Source organism: Cyrtonyx montezumae, unplaced genomic scaffold (assembly GCF_038088225.1).
Source record: "Cyrtonyx montezumae isolate F1298 unplaced genomic scaffold, pur_monq_1.0 scaffold_17, whole genome shotgun sequence".
Lineage (NCBI taxonomy): Eukaryota > Metazoa > Chordata > Aves > Galliformes > Odontophoridae > Cyrtonyx > Cyrtonyx montezumae.
The window spans coordinates 17317136-17340759 of NW_027071903.1; the positions used below are offsets into that span (position 1 = coordinate 17317136).

Sequence of the window (23624 nt, forward strand, 5' to 3'; positions counted from 1 at the left end):
ACTAGCTGTATAAACTGGTCAGGGCAAGTACCCTGTGGACAACTGTTCTGTCTATTAAAGACAGATGTGAAGAAGGCATTGAGAACCTCAGCCTTTTCCTTATCATCTGTGGTTACATTCCCTGCCTCATCAAGTAAAGGAGAGAAGTTTTCCTTAGTTTTTCTCTTGCTGTTAATATATTTGTAAAAGGGTTTCCTGTTCTCCTTTACAGTGGTAGCCAGTCTAATTTCAAGCTGGGCTTTAGCATTTCTAATTTTCTGCCTGCAGATCTTGGCCAGTTCTCTGTAGTCACCCCAAGTAGCCTGTCCCATCTTCCAGAGGACATAGACTCTCTTTTTCTCTCGGAGTCTCAACAAAAGCTCCTGGTTCATCCACACTGGTCTTTTTCTCCTCCGGCTTGACTTACGGGACTCCGGGACTGCCTGCTCCTGTGCCTTTAAGATTTCCATCTTGAGGAGCATCCAGGCTTCCTGGACCCCTTTACCCCTCAGGAGCAAGTCCCAAGGGACCCTTGCAACAAGTGTCCTGAACAGGTCAAAGTCTGCCCTCCGGAAGTCCAAGGTAATAGTTTTGCTAGTCACCCTCTTGACGTCACCAAGAATAGCGAACTCCACCATTTCATGGTCACTCTGGCCAAGACAATCTCCAACCTTCACATCTCCTACTAGTCCTTCCCTGTTAGTGAAAAGTAGGTCAAGCAAGGCATCTCCCCTGGTAGGCTCTTGCACCAGCTGTGTCAGGAAGCAATCATCCACACATTCTAGAAATCTCATGGACTGCTTCCTCTGCGCAGTATTATATTTCCAGCATGTGTCAGGGAAGTTGAAGTCCCCCATGAGAACGAGTGCTGGCCATCGTGCAACATCTACGAGTTGTTTATAGAACACCTCGTCTATTTCTTCATCCTGACTAGGTGGTCTATAACAGACCCCCACCATGATGTCACTCCTAAAGACTATCCCCCTGATCCTTATCCATAGGGACTCTACTTTATCATTTCCAACCTCAAGCTCTTCAACATCAAAACACTCTTTGATATAGAGAGCTATGCCACCACCCTTTCTTCCCTGTCTATCCCTTCTGAAGAGCTTGTAGCCATCAATCCCAGTATTCCAGTCATGGGAGAGGTCCCACCATGTTTCTGTAATAGCCACAAGGTCATAGTTAGCCTGCCTCACAATGCTTTCAAGCTCTTCTTGTTTATTGCCCATGCTGCATGCATTGGTGTAGATGCACTTCAGCTGAGATATCTGCCTCACCCCTTTCTCCAGCACAGCCTCCTTAGGCTCTTTACTGGTGAGCCCTGTTTTATCCCCTTCCCCCATCACAGCTAGTTTAAAGCTCTCTCAATGAGTCCAGCTAGCTCCTGTGCTAGGATTCGTTTCCCCCTTTGAGATAGGTGCATCCCATCAACAGATAACAGGCCAGGAGCCGAGTAAACTGCCCCATGGTCAAAAAACCCAAAGTGTCTGTCTCTACACCAACCTCTCAGCCAGTTATTCATCACCTGTGTTTTCCTAGCCCATTCTGTGTCCTTCACCGCCCCAGAAGGTATGGAAGCAAACACCACTTGTGCTCCCACCCCTTGAACTCATCGCCCTAATCCCCTGAAATCTTTTCATAGTTCGCAGACTTCTCTGAGATATTTCATTGCAGTCTGCCTGAACTACTAGTAATGGGTAGTAGTCGGTGGGGCGTATCAAGTCCGGGAGTCTTCTAGTAATGTCCCTGATTCGAGCCCCAGGGAGACAGCACACTTCCCTGCGGTTTGGGTCTGGTCTGCAAATGGGGCCCTCAGTTCCCTTTAGAAGGGAGCCACCCACTATGATCACCTTCCTTTCTTTCTTAGTAGCAGCAGTCTCAATGCACGGAGGTGACTGCCTTGCCATTGGTGACCTCCTGCGGGAATCTTCCTGCACTTCACCCCTTATCACCTCTTCAACTTCCAATGCTGCAAATCTATTGCTTAGGGGTATCTGGGGACACTGGGGAGGCAGAGGGGGAGATTGCCCACGGTACCAAGCAGGGTACCGAGCAGGGACTCTCTGCTAGCCCTCCCTATCCCTCAGATATCCCCCTTCTGCCCTACGGGGACAGGTCAGGGAGTCCACCACCAACTGCGGGGGATCTCCCTGGTACCTTTCTCTCTGGCGCTCTAGGGAGTTACTCCACCAGTCAATCTCCCACTCACAGTCCCTGATGGCCCTCAGTCTCTCAACCTCCTCTTTCAGTTCAGCCACCATGCTAAGCAGATCTTCCACCTGCTCACACCTTGCACAGGAGAACTGCTTAGCACCCTCATCCAGCAGCAGCAGGCTCTGGCACTCCTTGCAACCAGAGACCTGTGTAGCCACACTTCTAGGCAGACCTTCTGTGTGGGTTGCCACAGCCTTTTTAAGGCAAGCCCTCTGTCTAGTAGAGACCATGGCACAAAAAAGAATAAAAACAAATAAATGAAAAATTGAAAGTAAATAAATAAATAAATAATAGTTTATAGTAATATATATATAGATATAGATAAGAATTGTAATAACTTAAAAATAAATAAATAATAATAATAGTTTAAATATATATATATTAAAAAAACAAGCAAAAAAAAAAAAAAGTGGGTAGTGACACTTCGCTGCCCTCCCTGAGCCCTATTCAGCTGAGGGGTGAGGGCGAGGGAGCTGAAACGCTGGCAACCCCTACGCCTCGTTAACGCCTCGTTAACGCCTCGTTAACCTCACCTAGTTATCCTCTCGGGAGAACAGCGTACTCTCGGCCACTAATCGGCCACTCTCACTTGGTTCCTGAGAGACAGGAACCTCCCAAAAACCTGCCTGTACCTCAGTCAGCCGCTGCAGCCCCGGCTGTACTGATTTCAAAGCAGTTGCTCTCGAGCACTGAGCGTTAGCTCCGCGTTCCGACCGTTTTAAATCCCCCGCCGTTGCCCTGGCAACGCCTACACCACGTCAGCGTCTCGCGAGAGAGAGCTGCCGGGGTCTGTCGGGACCGGCCGCTCCCACTCGGCTCCGAGAGACTGGAACCTTCCGAAAACCCGCCCTGTACCTCAATCAGCCGCTGCAGCTCCGGCTGTGCCGATTTCAAAGCAGTTGATCACGAGGGCTGATTTCATTCAGCTGACTCCTATTTCTAGCCATAATTACCACAGATGGCAGGTGGTCTAGCTATTCCTTCAACTACCCAATGCAGATAAAAACCTGTACAAAAGCCCTAACACCACATGCTCTACACTCTGACAACAAAGATCTTCCCTTTATAAATCTGAACCAGCCCTGATGGAGGTTTGTTTGGTTTTTTTTCTTTTTAAATTCGAAAAAAAAAAATAAACTGTTTTCTTACTGCTCTCAGATTTAGAGAGATATTAAAAAAAAAAAGAATAAAGAAAAACCCCACAGAACAGTCTTTAGAAAATCATACTCTTTGCCAGAAAACTGTTACTAGCTGTAAAAACATATCCAGATGGACTTGGGAAAAGTCTGATAAGGAAGAAAAGTAGATAAACAATAAGGAAGAAGGCAGTCAGTAATTCACTGCAAACAGGGAGCTCAGAACTCAGCTGGTTACCAGACTCACTGTTCTCAACAGAAGAACGCAAGCTCTCCTCTCATTAAGATCACCACCACCACCTCTGCTTCTGATGACTCATCAAAACATTAATATAATCTACACTCATGTGTAACACGTGCACCTAGAGCAGAACCAACACACTCTTCCATATTACACCCACTGAAAGTAGCATCTCCTGTTTCATTATGCTGGTCCATGATGCCAGAGGTGGGTGCTAGTAGTATGGCAGTAGAGGCTGAACCTTCCCACCAATATTCTGTTATTATGATAATCTCTTCTTGAAGTGATCACACAAATTTATTTAAATTCTAAATGTCTCTAAAAACGTAAATCATTTTGAATTAGTCTCACATTGGAGCAATCGCTCCTTTGTAATTTCTTATTTACTTAATCCTGAAGGTTTCAGTTTTGGCATTCTAAGATCTATATTTGTTTAAATATAGTAAAAGATGAATATCTCTGCATGAAGGCTCTTCAAAGATTACCAATATGTCCTTTAGTTCTTTCTCTACTTGACGCATTTGTATACTTACAATTAATTTTAATGTTTGAAGAAGGAACAACTCATTTTTCTTAGTCCTTTCAATTTGAACAGGCCACCAATTTGATCATTATATTTAATAGAGATTTGTTGTTTATCTGGGATTTCAAAGAGGTTTTTGCATGTCAGTAAAAATCTGCCATTCAGACTGTCACAAGCCATGTATCGTTTGCAGATGAGTACTACCGAACCAAAATGCTCCTACAGTGATTACACTAGATCGATCATTGTTATTTATGGCCATTGGTCTCACAGTAACACCTCCTATTTACTCCCATAGAAACTAGAACAGGTACAAAGAGTATAGTAACACTATTTGACAGAAAAAACTCTCAGCTACAAAACAGTATTTCTCAGCACAGTTATCAACATTAGCTATGCATTTTTGCCAGCAATGAACAAGAGCTTGAACGCCAGGCTTGTAAAAATCTGCAGCAGTGAGTGTGACCTGCTGTTACCACTGCAGAAATGCACCGCTCCTCATCTCACTGTGCTCACATCCACCAGTTGGGCTCCATAAACATTCAACAAGCAATAATGAATGTCCGTGGGTGCCATTTTTTCCCCACATAGAGGAATTTAGTTCCATACCTTCACTTCATCCACACTTCCATGTCACATGCCATTTTGTCAGACTATCCCTATGCTGCCATTTGTAGCACAAAATGTAACTGAATACTGGTGGGAAGATCCAGCCCCTACTGCTGTAACACCAATATCTTCTTTCTGACACTGAGCTGATAGAATAAAATAGAAGGCATTACTTTTGGAGCTTTTATTACTTTTAGATAATATATCCTTGGATATCAGAGAAATTCCAAGGCCAAAGCTGGATAAAAGCGAAGTATTTCATAATTCTACCCTGACTTATGACAGCTCTGAGAAACACACTGCAATTCGAAAAATTTAAAAAGCAAAATTGTCTGAAAAATTACCCTATAGCATCTGTAGTTCTATCAAGGGAGGTATACAGATTTGTAACTCTCTTTTTGTAACTTTATAAACATCCAGTAATTGAAAGGAGGAAAATAAATATGAAGTTCAGGCAAAAGTCAAAGTGTAGGAGGCTGAGGAAAAACACAACAGCAGTCTAATAAAGCACTCAGAAATCAATTCAGACACACGGAGGCAGGTATCTGGTGCTACTCTAGGTATCATACACTAACTTCTGGATTACACCTGCAGCTCTAAATTCTGCATAACCCAGACAATACAGAGCTACCAAAATGACAATACACATCTATGTGCATGGTACCCAAACCACCCATTTCTACCTATCACACTTACCAAGTCTGTATCCGGATACCTGAATCTCACTTGAAATGCCAAAAGATCATGGAGACTTGGGGAATTTTATTGTTTTTATTCTCATGCGTGCTTTGATTTGAGTTCACCTTAATTTGCCGAGGCAGCACAAGATCATAAAGAAAGACAACCAACCAGACAGAAATTCTGTCAGCAGCCTTTTTCAGATTAGAAAGTTTAAAAGTCATCAAGACAGTTTTTCCTATACCAAGTGTTTCTAGCTAGAATGACAGTCTCAACACATCCTTAAATACAGGCTTGCTCTGTTTTGTGACAGAAACTCTCAGGTTAAACAAAACCACCTGGAAAGACATATTCCACAGCTGTCCTTCACTCAGGACTTTCTAGTTCTCCCTGAAGCAATAACAGTGTTTCTACACAACATAGGCCCTATGCTTCCACCTACCTTCTCCACAAAGCCCAAACTTGCATGGCGCTGACACCACCTACCAGAAGCTTACTTCACTCCACCAGAAATTCACATTTGGCATGCTAGACATAAGGCAGCTCTTCCACACAGTGCATAAAGCTGCTTAAAAAAAACATTGAGTGTCTCACAGGACACAGCTGACGTCAAAATTAAACTTCTCAGTCAATATTTATGTTCTTATGACACAGAATTTTCAAGGACAATTAAAAGAGAGCTCATCTTGTAAATATTTTTTACTATTAACATGACTTTGCATTTATCCCATTCAACTCAGCTACTCCCCAGTAGCCAGCAGTAGAAGAAAATGATACCTGCTCCACTGTATACATAGATATGTACAGAGCGTAAATATACATGCACGTGTGTATTCTAAAATCACTTTTTATGTCACGCATTATTTGTATTATTCATGTATTCTTATCATATGGTACTTCAAGTCATTCAAACATCTTCATCCAGATTAGCTGCATCTTACTGAGTTCTACTACCAGAATGGCAAACCACTGTTAAAAGACAATGTCAAATAATGACATTATAGAGGTGACATACAGTCAAAAATACTACAAAATATGAATCACTCAGTTATTCAAAGTCTGACAAAAAAAAAATGCTTTATTACCAGATGGATGAGATCTTGATAACATGTTACAGTATCCAATTAAAAGGAATTAGGGTAGTTATCATTTCTGGCTACTTCAACTAATAGGAGGTAACATGTACTACATTTGTTACTGAAATGGGATATTTATAACTTCCTTCCTTATAAATAACAGGATGTTAAGCAGTGCGACAAGACAATGTTTAGCAACTGAGACAGTTACAGTCCACCTTCTTCCTCAAGAATAAAACAGAGTTACAGGAGCAAAAGGTGAAGAAGAAAGACAAAGATGCTCTAATCAGGCATTACTGCTAAGGTTCTGTCCACACAATGGAACTCCAGAAAAATCAGCCCAAATTAATTTAACTAGATTTTTCCAAGTCTATTAAATTCCTTTGCAAACACTTTCATCTGGGAGTAAAAACGTGGCATTAATTTGGCTCAGATCATCTTGCCTTTGAAGCGAATTAAAACTAAATCCACTGGAGGCCACTTTAATAATGAATGGAAGAGTGCACACAGAGACTTGGTGGGATTTAAGCTGCCCTCTTTATATTCCTACATTTAGTTGACTTGCATCAGATCTCCTTGGTATCTTGAGTAGGTAAGTCCTGGCCTGATACATTAGACACAGAAGTCAAAAAATAGAGAATGAGGGAAGATGTACTGAAAAGTCCTCAGTCAATACAATAAACCCCTGTGGGAACTGGCAAAGAGAAAGACTGTTCCATTTCAGAAATGTTATTTAAAACATTTATTACTTGCTTACTTACTGGAATTCCTTGAAGCTAGAAGTATTGACCAAGGACTCTGCTAAATCTTTTGAGAAGACTTAACTGAAGAACTAGAGATTAGAACCTTATATTGCAGGCTAAGATAAAAGAACATAGGAGAGATTGAAAAGATAAGGCTGTACTTCAAAGCTACAGCACACTCTGACTGCAGAAACATTACAGAAAGTTAGACACGCAATACATTAAAACTCCTGGATCCCCATCAGACCTTCTGAAACAGCTACAGTCCCTGCAGCAAGGGCCCTCATGGGCGCTCTCCTGGTGTCAGATGTGAGCAGGGAGATAAATTCACTTTGCAGGCAACATTCCCACCTCACTGCACTGCTGGAACACTTACAACTGTCATTTCATGGAGCTTGAGAAGGATTTCATAATACTATGGCATTATGAATGATCTCAGAGAGAAAACCTTCATAGATAATACAAAGTTCATAGAAAGATGTGTCTGCAACAGAAAGGAGCCAACAAGCAAGAGAGAAAATCTTTCCACATCCATCCCCACCGGTATTTTTCCAGCATAAAACAACTTCATTGCAATGATGTCTTTGTATTCAGGCAGGACAACAGATAAGGGCCTGAACATAAGACAGTTACAGCTTCTCCCTTATTTTATTCACAAGTTCCCATGGCATGCTAATTATCTTCTGGCAGAAGGCAGCAGAAAGATAAATGTAATACCACTGATAAAAATAGAATTTCCCTAAAACAAAGTTTCATCTTAAATCATATTCAGGTATTGATTATTCTCTTATATGGGAGCAGGACAAATAAATAGGCATTATCTTGTACTGTACTGGAAACACAATCTGAGGCCTCTTATTAAATGCACAATTTCATTAAGAAAACATGTCTCTTCCACTACAGTGTACCTCTACAAATTACAAGCAATTAGAATAAACTAGATTTTCTTCTCATTTTGAGTTGTTTTTCTTTTTTTCTCCCACATTAACTAATTTTTTTCATTACGCTTCTGAAAGAAAATATTGAAGTACTGAATGTATTCCTCCAAATTGCAGCCTCCAGATAAAGAAGGTATCCTGACAAAAGCTCTAACCTTACAATTTCCTCTAACATCCATACATTAAATACTTCACAATTACTCTGAATGCATACAATTTATCCCAGTAAGTAAAGCACGATACTGAATAATTATTAGTGGATATAAAATGTAGGGCTTGTTTGTTTGCTTGTTTTAATTTAGAATTGCATTATAAGTTAACACTTAGGACTATAGGTACCATGAAATGCAAGCAGCCCAAAACCTTACACAATGAAAAGCAGAATAATCACTTGCTGTTTCTTACATTTTGAGCTATTTGGTCTCCTATTTCTGCACTGGAAATACTAAAACTGTCATAGCAACATGAGGCTGCATCTTCATTTACAACAGAGATAATCTATTAGACTGTGTTATTCATGCATCCAATTTGTTATGCACTGTAGTAAATATTTAATGGGGGTAGGGAGCAAGGAACAGAATACACAGGTACGATGCAATGGTATGCAGTGGTCAGGAAGCAGCTCAACCTCAAACTGCTTTACAGCAAGGTATTTCCTCCCATACTCTTACTTAACAGCAAACAGCTGCTGCTAAAAGCCAGACTGCCAAGATCAGTTCTCTTGTTAAGGCTGCTTGCACTTGAGCCATAAATAGATACAAAGCAGTTTAAAGCTACCTTTAAGCAAGTTTTTCATTTCACTTACTGTGAACAGACTTTTGATAAGGTTTCCTTGAGGCAAGTGTCTGATAGGCGTTATGCTGCTGGTTTTTGGTAAGGAAAATACTCCATTTTTGCCACAGTAAAAGGTATGAATAAGCAAAATGGTGTCCCCTGAGAAATCTGGAAAAGAAAAAAAAAAGACAAGATATTAATCATTGCTCTTATTCTGCGCTATATGAATTACATCAATCACTATCAACAGTCAACTTTGCCTCTGACACCAACGCCTTAATAGATGCACTACTGCCAATGCAGATAAATTTGTAAACACAATAATTTGTATTAAAAAGATTACTTGGACAACTGTAATATGAAATGCTTGTAAGCTTATACAGGGTACTTACTCATTTTCTCATACACAGGCATTAGGAAAAGGTTCTGATGCTCAACTGCATGCCAAGTATACAAGCAACACTAAGAGCTTGGTATAGTTTTTTTTAAATGGAGTCTCATGCATTTTCAGACCTTGAGGTAAATAACTCACATACTGTTTTCCCAACTGTCTGTTTTGAATTCTGCATCGTTACTTTAACAGTTTTCTGTTCCCCACAAAAATATGGATTCTACTGAGTAGTTCATCCAACAGTTCCAGTGACAGCAATAGGAAAATTCCCCCTCTTACAATGCCTTAAAAACAAAGGCAGAATTGAACTTCTGAGATTATGCACAAAAGAAGCAATCTTGGAAGTTCTCAGACATGTATAACATAGAGAGAACATCAAGTTACTGTACTGGAGCCTGGCCAGGCACTCACGTAATGAGGTAGAATTCAGCTCAGCATACACAGCAGGAAGGTGCTCATACAGACACATTATGCAACAAAACTGAATGGACAAACTTCCCTAGCCCCACAGCTCCCATCACTGTTTTTGCTAAGAGGACGTTCTTTGGTTACTGCATTTATTTTAGTACAGTTAATTAAGAATAGAAGGTCTGGTTCTTTTTCTTTTTAAAAAACGATGCTTTAAAATGTCATCTGCAATATTTTTCAGAGCAAGTCATCTGCAATATTTTTCAGAGCAAGTAGAAATACAAAGGAGAAAACATAGAGATATGAAACTTGGAAGCTTGTATGATTAATTTCACAACATTTTGAAGATACATAATTTAATATAGCAAATCCTTTCTGTGTATTTCACTTTAAACGACATAAGTAATTAACTATCTCTGAAGAACTCATTAGTAAAAGTGAAAGCTGTGAATTTGATACAGATCTAGAGATGGAAAGCACCTTTCCACCCATGTGAATAGTACAGAACAATCTATCAAAGTGTGCATATTGAAGCTCAAAGGTAAAACTGTGGCTTTGTCTTTTTTTTTTTTGCTAAGTAATAACACAAAGCCTGCGCTGCTTCTTAAAATAAAGGCAAAAGAAGTACTGTACACTATTGCAAGTCCATGCTGTTTACTTTGAATCTGTTTCTTCTTCACTGTAATTCACTTTCAAGTTATAGTGAGAGTAAAGGTATACTTTCACTTCATTTTCAGAATAGTCTTTCACTTCATCTCAAATCTAGTAACACGGCAAGTATTTACTGCAAAGTTATCTAGTATTAACAGTGGCTCTTCAACCTTGTAAGAAAATACAAAATACTCTAAAGCAGCAAGAAAATCCCTCGTCCATTTACTTTTACTGCAATTTCATAGCACTATGTTTTCTCTCACTACAAATAAGATGTGACTACCTCTGAACTCATAAAAGTTGACAGTCTTTCTGTCTTATCAATTTCTTACTGTAATTCAGGCAATTTTAAAAGTAACTATAAGCAGGACATTCAGGTTCAACATGGAAAACTAGAAGCTGATGCATCAAGGAAAGCATGCAGAGGAACTGTACACAATAAAAAAAAGCATTAGTAATTAACAGATACTCAAAATCTGATGGTAAAATAGTACAGCATTATTCTGAGTGCTGCTGAACATTTCTGACCAACTTCAACAGGATTAGTGGATATTCACCACCTCTGAGAAGACCATTAGTTCTAATAGCTATTGTTGTTGTCATCTATTATTATGTGCTATGAACAGCAGGACACAGAGTTAAAGATCAGTGTGTGAAGCAGAAAATATATAAAGCCAGAAAAAAAAAAATATGGAAGTCACCATTCCTTGAAAAGTAAGCCCGGAGGTGATGAGAAAAAAACCCTTCAGCACACCAAATATAGATTCCTACAGGCTCCAGCTAAACAAAATAATAACGGTGCTTGTTTCTTAACACATATACCAAGCTCACATATGTAAACAGTGCCTGTACTTTTAAACAAAGAACAGTCTCTCCTGAAACAAACTGCTTATCATAGACCATGACAGAAAAAAGAAAGAGAATATACAGAAGAATTTGTCATCAAACCTGATGACAACAGGACTCTAAGGAATTAGAGCACATTTTGCATAGCTTACTGCATGCTTTAGCACATAAGTATCTCCTATCAATTCAATTCACTGCAAAAGGAATTATTTACATATATATTTTAAAACTTATCATTGCACAAAAAGAGAAATACAGATGTTATTGAAGTCTGCCTTTTAAGATAAGTCCTCAAAAAGAAACGTAAACAGATCATCATTCGTAAAAAATACGCACTGATGCTATCCGAAGTGATATTCTATGTCTCATGTTTGAACTATGTCCTTACACTAACAGCAAACAAACATCTACTTCACTGCTGGTCTGAAACTAAATGCATAGCAAAGCTGATTGGTAGTTGTAGCTGATTATATTACCGTCAATTTGGATAACACATACTGTCAGTTCAACAGAAATTCTCCCCAGTATCAACGCAGAAAATTCTCCTTCCTGACTAGCAGTCTGCTTATTAAACAGACAAGCAAGGAAGAAAGAAGGAATCCTCTGACTCTTGATTCAAAACAAAAAAATGCAAAGATGGAATAAAGGAGATTTCAAAGACTCTACAATTGTATTTGTGCATCATATGAAATATAAACAGCTGAGGAAGGACCAAAAAAAGAGAAAATCATTACACGTGGGCAACTGGTCCCACAACAATATATCAGAAGTATTTGGTAAAATAAATGCAAGACTATGGATCTTATAGAAAAAGAAAATTTTGTAACCTTACTCTTCCATCATCTCTAAAAAGAAACAAAAAACTAATTGGACTCCACAAAGCAGTGGTTAAATGGGTGACCAATCACAGCATGAGAAGCAGAGAAACCGAGTAACTCATTCCACTACTCAGATTTATAAAAAACCTATTTGAAAACATGCTTTTATTGTAATTGTCAAGAAACTTCCCAGTAAGTCAGTCAGTTTGCCAGTGAACATATGCACTATACTATCTCCTCATCTGAGTCAGATTTTCTCTTATTTACAAATATTTTGGAAAATAACCTCATGATTTTAACTCCACTGAACCAGTCAATTATCTAGAAGTATTCTCCTTTTCATGACAGACAGAATGAGCTAATTGCTTGGAGCTGCCGTCAATATACACAGAAAAGCAAAGCATCTATTGGCCATAAGACTTAAAAACCTGAGAGATGCAAGCTGAATTGTATCTAGTTGAAAAAAAATATATAGATATACTTTTTTTTCCAAGCATTAACATCAAGAGAAAAGTGGTGGTGTCAGTAAAACAAGAACATTAATACCATAAAGTAGTCAAATGTTTGAACGCGCATCTGAACTAAGATCAGGCCATCAGTATTTGTGCTTTAAGTAAGAGATGTATGTAGTTATATGCAACATAAATGCCACTCAAACTGCAGAGCAGATAATATCTTATGTGCAACATCTACATAACGACAGTACTCTTTAAAGAGCCTTCAACTAAAAGGAATTACAAATAACACTTTCACAAATTTCATCCCATAGAGACTGAGCTGCTACTCCTTCAGCAGCTTCAGACAGCCCTGAATCTGATCTGTAGTTTGTGGGTTTTTTTTTTTAAACAGCTTATGTGACCAAATAGTCTGCACATAGACAGATCTGTTTGATTACATCAGACTGCCAGTCTCCTGAAGTAAAGCCATAGCCAAAAGGTGCAAAATTATGTAAACAACCCCCAGCAGGGGACCTGAAAATCTGGCTGTGCATTTTCTCTATAATTTAAGTGACAGAAGTGAAAGCCCTGAGCAGGGTGCTCTCAAACAAAAAGGTACCCAGAGAATTTCTATTACAATTGCCACCACTACTGGCAGATGAGTAGGAAAGTTTCATAGAGCAGTTTACCTTGTCGATGTCAGAGCCTGTTAGGATGTCATCCCAGCATGTGTCACCACTGAAGGCTTACCATGGAAGCCTTGCTGACCTATCAGCCCTGTTCCAAACTGCTAGAAGAGTTTAAAATGTGATCAGCTCCTTCCATTTTTCTCTCTCCTTTCCACAAAGGCATCCACCCACTAAACATAGAAGTGGAAGACAGATGCAGTTTTGCAAGCAGTCTTCAGCAAGAAGACTTTCTCCATCTGGAGATCAAAAATTAAGGACAGCAAGTGGATTAAGTTTCTTATTCAAGAAATCTGATTGAGGAAAGAACTTGAACTTCCAGAATACTGTATTCACTTGGTCTTCCTAGCATGGAAAAGAAGTAATAAAGTAATGCTTGTAAGGAAAGAATAACCAGTAGATCAATATGCTTTCACCTCGCCTTGGCTGAACACTGAGAATGCAGAGTATGCATTGCTGATGGGGTAAGGAAGAGCAGGAAGGATATACAATCACTTTTCTTCTCCTTTATATTTCTAACATACTAAACAAAATATAGCAAAGGTTTGTTTTAAACTCTTCCTCACCATATATGAAGGAGCAAAGACAAAATTTGTTTTTTAGTTTTTATGGCACTCTTGCTCTCACTTCTAGACTCAGCATCTTTCTCCTGGTTGTGACTAAGCTGACTACAATATCAAACAGCATAACAAATTATTTATTCTGAAAATCAACAGTGAAGAGAAACAGCCTGTTTCAAGCACCATTTGCATTTCACTGTACTGTTTCTGTGACAAAATAACATCCAGTATTCTTGCAAAAGGGCACCAGCTCTTAAAGAAAAAAAGATTTTTGATTGTGAAGGCTAAAGCTGAAGTTCATTATGCGAGCACACCAGAGGCTGCACTTACAGGCACGAATATGATAAGCAGTAAGTAACATACAGTCTTGTGACCTTTAAGGTTTACAAACAGCTTTAACATTTTTCAGTAATAGCAGCTAGTTCTTAACACTGCAGGTGCTGACCTCTTCAGTTTTGTCTGGACCCATCCATCTGCCTCCAGCCATTAACATGCAGCAGCATGCTTTGAGGGATGGTTAATATCTCTGAATTCAATGAATCAATAAATCAATTCAACACGTAGGAAACTTACCAGGAAAACCCTACCAGTTTTGCAGAAAGCTATTCCATGTGCAATAGAAAAGAATCCTGGTTCTAGTGATATTCCACCCATGTATTTTTGTATACATATATTTTTAATTCTCTCCTTTTTATGCTGTATTTCATCAACCACCAGCACACCTCAGAGGTAACCCAGAACCACACATGCATTACTGGACAGGCAACTGTTGTCACACAGTCTAAAAATCAGTAAGGTTCTAGTTTGTCTCTCTTCTCCACTAGCATTAGATTTCCACAAATTCTATATAACTTCTATTAATTTTCACAGTTCTATTTTTTAAATTCTGTAATGGTTTTGGGGGAATGGGGAACAATGTCACACAGATGGGATGGGCATACGTCTCATTTGTCAGAAAAGCAGGCTAAAAATGCTTTCCCCCTGTTGCAACACTTGACACCACTTCAAGGCTGGATGCCTGTGAGCTTGCTAACATGACATTGTCCAATGTCTGATTTCAAAACTTCATTTCCTGCTAACCTTGATTTGTAGATCCTATGGACAGAGTTGAAGGTATATCCCTTTAATCTGTCTTTCTTATCAAGTGATGGAAAAACACAACACTCAGACAGCCACACAAGTCAACATGCAAACAGAGATGTGAAGATCCCCCAGGACGGAAATAGACATGGTGCTCAAGTCGTTTTCTGGAGTTGCCACTAGCTATTTTGAAAGTCTAGGTTCTACAGAAGGGTGGCTAAAAGTCCCATCACACTACTGTTCTGTTACACATATTGCTTAAAAATTGCAATCAATTTTATAGCATGTTGGATGAATTCAGAGACACTACAGAAATGACAGCATAGCACTTAAACATCTGTACCAACAATTACTAGTTACTAGATACAGATTTTAGGGTCTTTATAATGCAGAACAAGGAGATCATTTTGTTTCTTTGTTTTTTCTGTGCAGCGTTAATTATTTTATCATGTTTTGTCTTCAGAATAAGCCAACTATTACATCAATTTATCAAGATTAGTTTTAATTATTAAAATCAGATCTTTTCTCATTAGCCAAAATGAAGGCCTGGAAATAAAGAGATAGTCAATCTCAGTTTTCACCATAACACAGCTTATCAAACCAATGTAATCAACTGAAATCCCCTTTCATTTATTTATTTATTTATTGGAAGAAAGCTATTTTGCATATAGCTCTGCTTGAGTCCTGCTTTCAAACAAAATTAACCTGCATCAATTCTGAAATGTTCTGTGCCCTGCTCTTATTTTATTTCTAGTAAGAGCATTTTCCCACTGCTTGTGCTGCCTATAGTACAAATAACAATGTAAGAAATAAAGTAACTGGACAGACATCTACTTATTTTTCCAGCCTTGCTACCTTCCAACCATTAGTAAGTTCAGAGCATTTCTGTTTCCCAAGACGTATGGTAGATAAGTCCGATGGCACTCGAGAGGAAGTGAACATCCTTCAATGTTTTACAGCTCTGTCGTTATCTACTGGTAAAGCTGTTCTAGATAGCTGAAGAGCAGCTCAACCTACTAAGAGAAATAGACAAGTGACAACTGGAATGTTCTTGGATCTCTCTCCTAGGTGATATTTAAATCATTATAAGAACCAGAGGTGTATTTAATGAATTGCTTTGTTCCATCAGAGATTCAAACAGATGCTTTAGGAATTAATGCAAAATTTGATTAAAGTTATTTAATTGTACATGTTAAAACCTCTGTTAACAACAATCACAAAAACTTGTGCATCATGATGAAACATTCTCCAGTGTCTTTTCAACCAAGATATTTCGATAAAACAACCTTTTAATCCTGGTTTCTTTTATAAGAGAAATAAGACATTTGTTGGTTTACTACACCACACCAGCGTGCAATTCATTTTTATGGAACAGCAACTGTAAATAACTTGAGAGTACAAATGGAACAATTATATCTCCCAGCCTCCAGTGAAACAATATATATGGAACATAATTATATGCAGTACACATTTTGCAAAGGATGTTGACTCAGTTTCATGTTTGCAAAATATGACCAAGAAATAGATCTCTACAACTCAATTAGCGTGTTTGACTCTTTTCAGCCTCAAACCTACTACTTGCCAAATGTTATTTCAGGCTGTAAAGCATAAAGACTATCCAGTCTACTGTAAAGAATTAACAATTCCATAAGGAGAATTTTATTTATTTTTTAGAATCATACAGGTCTTATTTACACTGAAACTTACTATTGTTACTCACAAGGATTTAATTCTCTCTGAATAAGGTTTCAAAGATGTCTAATGTCCAGATTAAATGAACAGTATTAGCTTTTCCTGCTTGAAAGCTATGGAGCTAATTCAAGATGAAATATGAGAGATGATGATGATTTACTTGAGAAATAAGTTACTCCTCAACTCTTCTATCCATGCATCAATTGGTTCCTTCTAGTTATATAAACCATCTTCTCCATCCATACATTCTCAGCCTCTATATGCACCAATAAAACTGAGAAATCAGATATAATTTTTATCTGATTTTACTGATTTTTTTTCCCCATGGAGTAACACTAAGAAGTATTTTACTGTAGAAAATACTGTAGAAGTATTTTGATTTCATATGGACTAAGTAAACAAGCCAAGCTCACACTGATGAAAGGTATATACCAGAAGAGCAAGAACTGCTTGTTTTCAGCATTTAGAAAAGCAAAGCTATGTTTGCACTTATTGACAATACATACCTTATAGAAAAACATTTGCCATGTAACAAAATTGCTTCCAAAAATCACCAATCCAACCAACTATTAAATCTCAAAATAATGGTGCATAGTCTGTAATTAAAACACACTATTAAGTGAAGCAGACAGTATCCTCACATAGCTCATAGCCTTTATTAATTTTTATCTTAATGAGGACTGATATGATAAATTCAATACTGAAATTCAAATAGACCACAACAAAGTGGTACACAGCCCTGAATTAGCCTAGAATTAGTACTGATAAATGATGAATTCAAGAGTAAGCTGCCTGCCATGACAGCTAATGTGTTTGGTTACTTGGAAAACTAAAAAGCATTTCTCTATATCAAAATACTTCCATAAACATTCTACCGCATCGTCAGGACCCAAGAGAACACTTAAGTAAAATGGAGTAACATTTGTCTATTCATTCTGACTATGAGCTACATAAACTGCATGAAAAAATTAGAAATTAGATTTCTTCTCTGACAGCCACTTAATCATTACCAGAAGGTTCTGGGACGCTCCTTAAACCCCAAAGAATGCAGTTTCCTTACAATTTATTGATGGTACTTTGTTATGCTGTGGATGATACCATCACCAGCCCCTCATGAGATGGAAGACAGATGGGGTAAATGCCTAATGCAAACTAAAAGTTAACAGAACATTCCATTATTTGCAGAGGATGAGTACCAAAGTAGTCAGGGAAGAGACTCTCATCTTACACAGGCACTGCTGGTCTCTGATCATTGTTACTCAGACTTATAGTTACCTTCTTACTCTATTCCCTGAAAGTACTAAAGAAAATTATGCCATACCAGATAATATTTTGATATCTACAACCTGCAAGGTCGTAATATATACTGTACACTGAGCACACTTCAGAACTGTTGTACATAGAACAGTTCTCTGCACTGACTGTCCATTAACTGACAAATGCTGCAGAAAAACAAGACTGCATATGCCAAGACACACGAGAAAAAGCATTAAACTAACATAAGAATGCACAACCCCTCAGTTCAGCTGCTATACTTCAGACAGAGAAAGGAAAGCTGAATTGGTCAAGTATACTTTTTTGTCTCACGGAAATTTCACCGTCACAGTCACTTCAAGCATTTGTGCTGACTGCTGTGGCAGGATGAACAGCTTAGCTCAAAAGTACTAATTTTTTTCTGTAACGTGGATTCTTTCTTGCTGGCACTGTAGAATGAGTCTCTACTTTCAGAGCTTTTAATGTGCCTAATATATTGAAAACCATGTTCTTCTGTGTCCACTGCCACCAAAGTAAGAACCTCCCAACCTTTTTTTTTTTAAATACACATGTATGTATCATTGCCTGTGAAGAATCTGAGCAATTCAGTGTTTCTTCCACTTCATATAAGTTACAGACTGACTTGCAAAGAGACAAAAAAAAAAATCCAAGTCCATCCAAGTCCTTGCAGCAATCTGTTCTTCAATAGAGAAGCTTTTCTAGTGTAGAATTTAGTTATTTTTTTCTTTTCTTTCAGATATGGTTTTAGAATAATTTTCATAATTAAGACACCATAACCATTTAAAATAATAGAACATATACGTATCGCTATCTTTCATGCTAAAATACTTAAATTAAAATGTTGATTTAAATTCATGGCAAGCGTGGCCCCAGGAATTTGACTTACTGCAACTTTTTGAAGCAGATGAATGGAGACTTCTTTCCTCCTTCGGTGCTCATTTGTATAGTCTCATTACATTAATGTTTTTTGAAAGTGCCTATGAGGTGTGTATCTACTACTGTTTTAAAGGTGGAGCAGAAGAAGCCAGATCAGCATTAAAAAGTATCTACCAATTTTGAGTCCCTCACAATTACAATTTTACAGGGAGTTTAGCACCTCAAAACTTAAAAATCATGTTATCAGATGCTCAATTTTCAGCAAGATGTTCAAAACAGACATGCTGGTGTGAAATAAAAAAAATACACATCATAGTTTCACATTCTTTTCTGTGTGTCCGTGGAAGAAAAGAATTACTTTTAACTCTATTTATTTATCTTGCTGATTTTGTTTATTGATTGTCACCTCCAGTAGTACTGTGGACCAAAAATGCCAGGGGAGGAGAGGAAGCAGTAGGAAAGAACTTTTCAAGCCAGTACTGTTGCCAAGGAAATGTTATTTGTAACACACGAAGAACTAGAAATATTTGCATGATATTTGGTTCAAACAACCTATTTAGCATTACAGAGAAATTCTGCAGCAGAAGTAAGAGCAAATTCCAACTCACCATTGTAGCTTCCACTTGCAAAAATATCCCTTCTCTCCTGCATGCTCTATCTCATTTTGGTGAAGGAAATGAGGCAGGCACCAATAATTCCACGTTCCTCCTAGAGAAAACAGAAAGAAGTCAGCAAGCAAATGGCAACTTACAGCAGCTGATTATCAGCTAAATAACACTTATTTAGCAAATGTGTCATTTACTTGTCTGTCCTTAGCAGGATTAGCATGGAGGTCTTCCATTGTAGCCTCACAATGGATTGCATCTTTCCATCACTACGGAAGGAACTGCTAAGAAATACAAAAGCAAAAAGCAATGCCCAAAACAGAGCTTCTGCAGTGACAGATCCACTACTGCAGCAGTTCAACATTACAACAATATGGATTGTTTTAGGAACTTATTTAGTATTCAAGCTTTACGAAACACAGATAAAGATGAACGAGTAACAATACCCTGGCCAACAGCTCTATGCTTTCACAAGCAACAACATGCTGTTAGTCTGTTAATAACTTTAGGCTTCTTTTGTTGGCTACACTTAACTGAGTGAAGAACTGAATGGAAGGCAGGGCTCAGAGTCAAAATGAACAGAGTACATTCCAGGTGAAAGTATGGAGAACATTCAGGCCACAGTAGTGGGGCCAGTTTTGTTTCACATTTTTATCAATGATAATGGTAAGTAGATCAAATGCACCCTCAGTGCTTACACAGACAACACCAATTTATGCAGGGCTGTCAATCCACTCAAAGTTAATTAGGCTTAGCAGAGTAATCTGGATTGGCAATTTGGATGAGTCAAGTCCAGTTCCATGACATTCAACCCCATGCAGCCAGACAGGCTTGAGGAAGAGTAGATAGAAAGCCTACCATTAGAAAAAGACTTGTGGGTTCTGGCTGGCAGTCAGCTGCACATAAGCCAGCAATGAGGCTAAGACAACCAACAGCATCCTGGCCTGCAACTCAAAATAGACGGTCAGAAGTACTGAAGAAGCAACTGTCCCTCTGTGCTTGGCAATAGTGAGAACATACCTCAAATACTATGTTCACTTTTGGACCCCTCACTACAAGAAAGATCCAGAGTTCCTGGAACTTGTTCAGAGAAGAGTAATAAAACTGGTGAAGGGACTAGAAAATAGAACATATGAGAAGCAACCAAAAAAACTGGGGCTGTTTACTCTGAAGAGGAGGCTGATGGGAGACCTCATGGTTCCCTAAAAGTACCTGAAAGTAAGTTGCAACAAGGATGTCAGTCTTTTCTCAGGTGACTGGTGACAGGACTCAAGGAAACAAGTCTCAAGCTGCACTAGGAAAGTTTTAAAGTGGACATTAGCAAGAATTTCTTCACAGAAGAGGCGAGGGCCAAGCATTGGAAGAGGCTGCCCAGAGAAGTGGTGGACCCTGGAAGTACTCATGAGACATGTAGATGTGGTACTAAGAGATGTAGTTTGGTGATGAGACTTGGTAGCTCAGGTTTACAGTTGGATTTTATTTCCTTGAACAGCTTTTCCAACATAGGTGGTTCTATGATTCTAATTATTGTAACTTGTTTTCCAAGTTTAATTCTTGTTTTCTTTGCAAGGCCCTTACATTCATCATTTCAAAACAACTAAATGACAGATGCTAATTTAAGAAGTGAGAGAGATGTTTACAGCTACTCAAAGGAATAAGGTAGGCAGACCCCTTTTCCTGCTTCTAGTATGTTTACCTATTTAGGAAGGCAAATGGCAACTGTCCAGATGATTTTTACTTCTGATTTTGAAGCTCTGGAGTACTACGTGCCTGTGAAAACAAAAAAAAAAAAAGCAGAATATGCTTTACTGATTCGAAAAGTAACACTATTAAGTACTGTTTTGAACCCGTTTATATTATCCCCACTACACATCCTTACCCTGGCACTACAATTTGCAGCATTATTTTGAAGAAATAATTCTTCTAAGTCCGTTAACACTTCTAGTAACAGCATATAAGAAAAAACTAGTCAGAGTACCACTGCTCATGAAAGTGTGCCACCATGCATCAATTAGAAGGTAAAATGGGGCTGGGAGGGGAAATTTACTGGCTTGATGGTAACCCTATGAAATTCATGCAATGGCACCAGCAACAGGCAAGTAGACATAAAAACTTGTTCTTCAGTGCACACGTCATAACAAAAGCCATAGTTGTCTCTGACTGTGAGCTACACATTTAAATAAACTTGTAATTGCCATAACAAGCAATAAGTCTGACCTCAGTATTCAATTCTAAATTCAGTTATTAAATGAGTATTTCAAAATGATACACATAAGAAAATAAATCACACTAGATTCAAACAGAAACAATCACAAGAAAGTCTTTAAGAAAAGAACACCAAACATTTCCAGCAAGTTCTTAAAGGTAATTAATGAAGTCAAAATTAAATCTTATTTATATCACAACCAAGATATGAACATCTCTCCTTAGTGATTCATTAAGTTTTCATTGTTGCAATTTCTTGACATTATATTACAGCCTAAGAGGTACAGTATGTTCTCACATTAGATCATAACTACTCCATACTATGTATATATATATTATTGTTTAAGCTCAGATTTTTCAGTGTATTTCCATTTAAGTTCCCAGTTGTATGTTTCACTTTCTTTAAGGCAGCAGTTTTCCTCCTTGTATAAAGCTCCTATTTAAGATCTGATAAACATCTCTATTATGTATATTGCTGCTTGCTTTGAGCATCTACAATGACATCAGGAACAGTCAGAAGTCACAGAAAATGCAGCAACTGCCTGACTGGTCAGAAGCCAGAGAAAACTGCTCGCAATGGAGAATTCTATTTTTAATTAAAAGAGAATTAAAATTATATGGCAACACCTACTTATTTGTCATGTACAGCAGAGACTTTCTGGCCCATGCTAGAAAACTACCAAACCTAAACTCTCAAGTTTATCAACTATCTACACTCAGATTTGAAAATAAAACAGCTGAAATACGAATGGAATAAACAATGGATTTCATCCCTTATCTTCACGTATCTGCTTTTTGGATAGGTAGAGAAACAAGAGGTGCACACAGATACAGAATGAAGAAGATGCCTGTAGAGACATTTATCCCACTTATCTACCCTAGTACATGAAACAAAGAGCAAAGAGATCACACACAAAAATGATCTCACTAAGAGGTCAGGAATGTTGTTTCCCGATTTATTTTTTTAATGCTTTCTTGATTTGAAATTCACAGAAAATGTTTACAGACCAGTTCTAAATTTACTGCCACACATTGCAAATTACAAAAATGAAAGTGCAATTCAAAGTGCAATACCAAAGTCACAGCTTCTGACAAGCTACAGGACAGACCACAGCGTTACTATTGCCTCAAGTGTTTTTATCATAGTCCTTGTTTATTACTCATGTGTGCCTGAGGGATGGGATAGACTGAAGGAAAAACTCGTCTCTTGGGGATGAAATCTGGTACGGTTTAACTTTGAGAACAGAAGTTCTCTCCCATGTGGAGTCCCCTGTGAGCCTTGTCATCCTGAAGGTGAGCCATCCTCTCTTTTGCATTATTTGTATACTATCTATATAGAACTACTCAAAATATACCATCATCTATATTATTTCTTTGTGAAGTACCATCCTTGGGAGTTATTTACCCCACAGACAGTAAGGGTATAATGCAGAAGGGAGAGACTAGTAAAGGCTAGCATTCCTTTAAATGACAAGATTACAGCTTCTAATCGAATACTACCACCTATCCAGGTCATGACAGCTTGTGAAACAGCTGAAACACAGCTGAAAACAGGGAAGAAAAAAATCCTAGCAGGACTAGTTTGTACTGACTCAAATACTACACTGAAATTCAGTAGCTTTAGAAGGAAAACTGCTTCTTCTCTGCTGCTCTGCTTTGGACTCCCTGGTGCCACTCTCTCCTTCCCACACGCTCTGATGCTCGTCTACATGGTGTGAGGGCCACTGACTCACCGAGCCAACAAAAACCTCCCACTATGTTATTTTTTTGTACGGATGCATTCTGTGCTGGACTGAATCAACATGCAGAAGTCTGCAAGAACACAACCACAGCCAGTGCAAAGTAGACAGCAGGAAGCAAATGAGGTGAAGAATCTCTTTATTCAGTGTCAGCAACCTCTGGGATTAGCTCACTTCTTCTGTCACTCCATAGCTTGAGTGTACTCAAATCCATCTCTCTACTGGTTGGCCCCACGCAATTGTGCTGAGTGCAGAACACAGACCACCCCCACAAAGCAGGCATCCTGGTGGCCCTACAGGAGCAGACAGCTATATTCTGACATGGTGACAGCTGGAAAACCACTTTTGACCTTTTACAGCATAGAAGTAAGCTCAGCTGGGGCTTAGGTCCAAGGGCCTTATCTGCACATAGTACACAGCTTTGTTTACATGCCTGCATGT

The 23624-nt window shown here is 38.6% G+C and overlaps 1 protein-coding gene across 3 annotated transcripts in view; it reads right to left on the reverse strand.

The window, feature by feature from the left end:
- Nucleotides 1–23624, reverse strand: part of OTUD7A (OTU deubiquitinase 7A) — a 99672-nt gene that overhangs the window by 39902 nt on the left and 36146 nt on the right. For all 3 annotated transcript variants that reach the window (XM_065733506.1, XM_065733504.1, XM_065733505.1), the window contains exons 2-4: nucleotides 20936–21009; nucleotides 19243–19342; nucleotides 8946–9082 (exon numbers count right to left, since the gene is read on the reverse strand). The gene's annotated coding sequence lies outside the window, so the exon portion shown is untranslated. The remainder of the gene's footprint in view (nucleotides 1–8945; nucleotides 9083–19242; nucleotides 19343–20935; nucleotides 21010–23624) is intronic.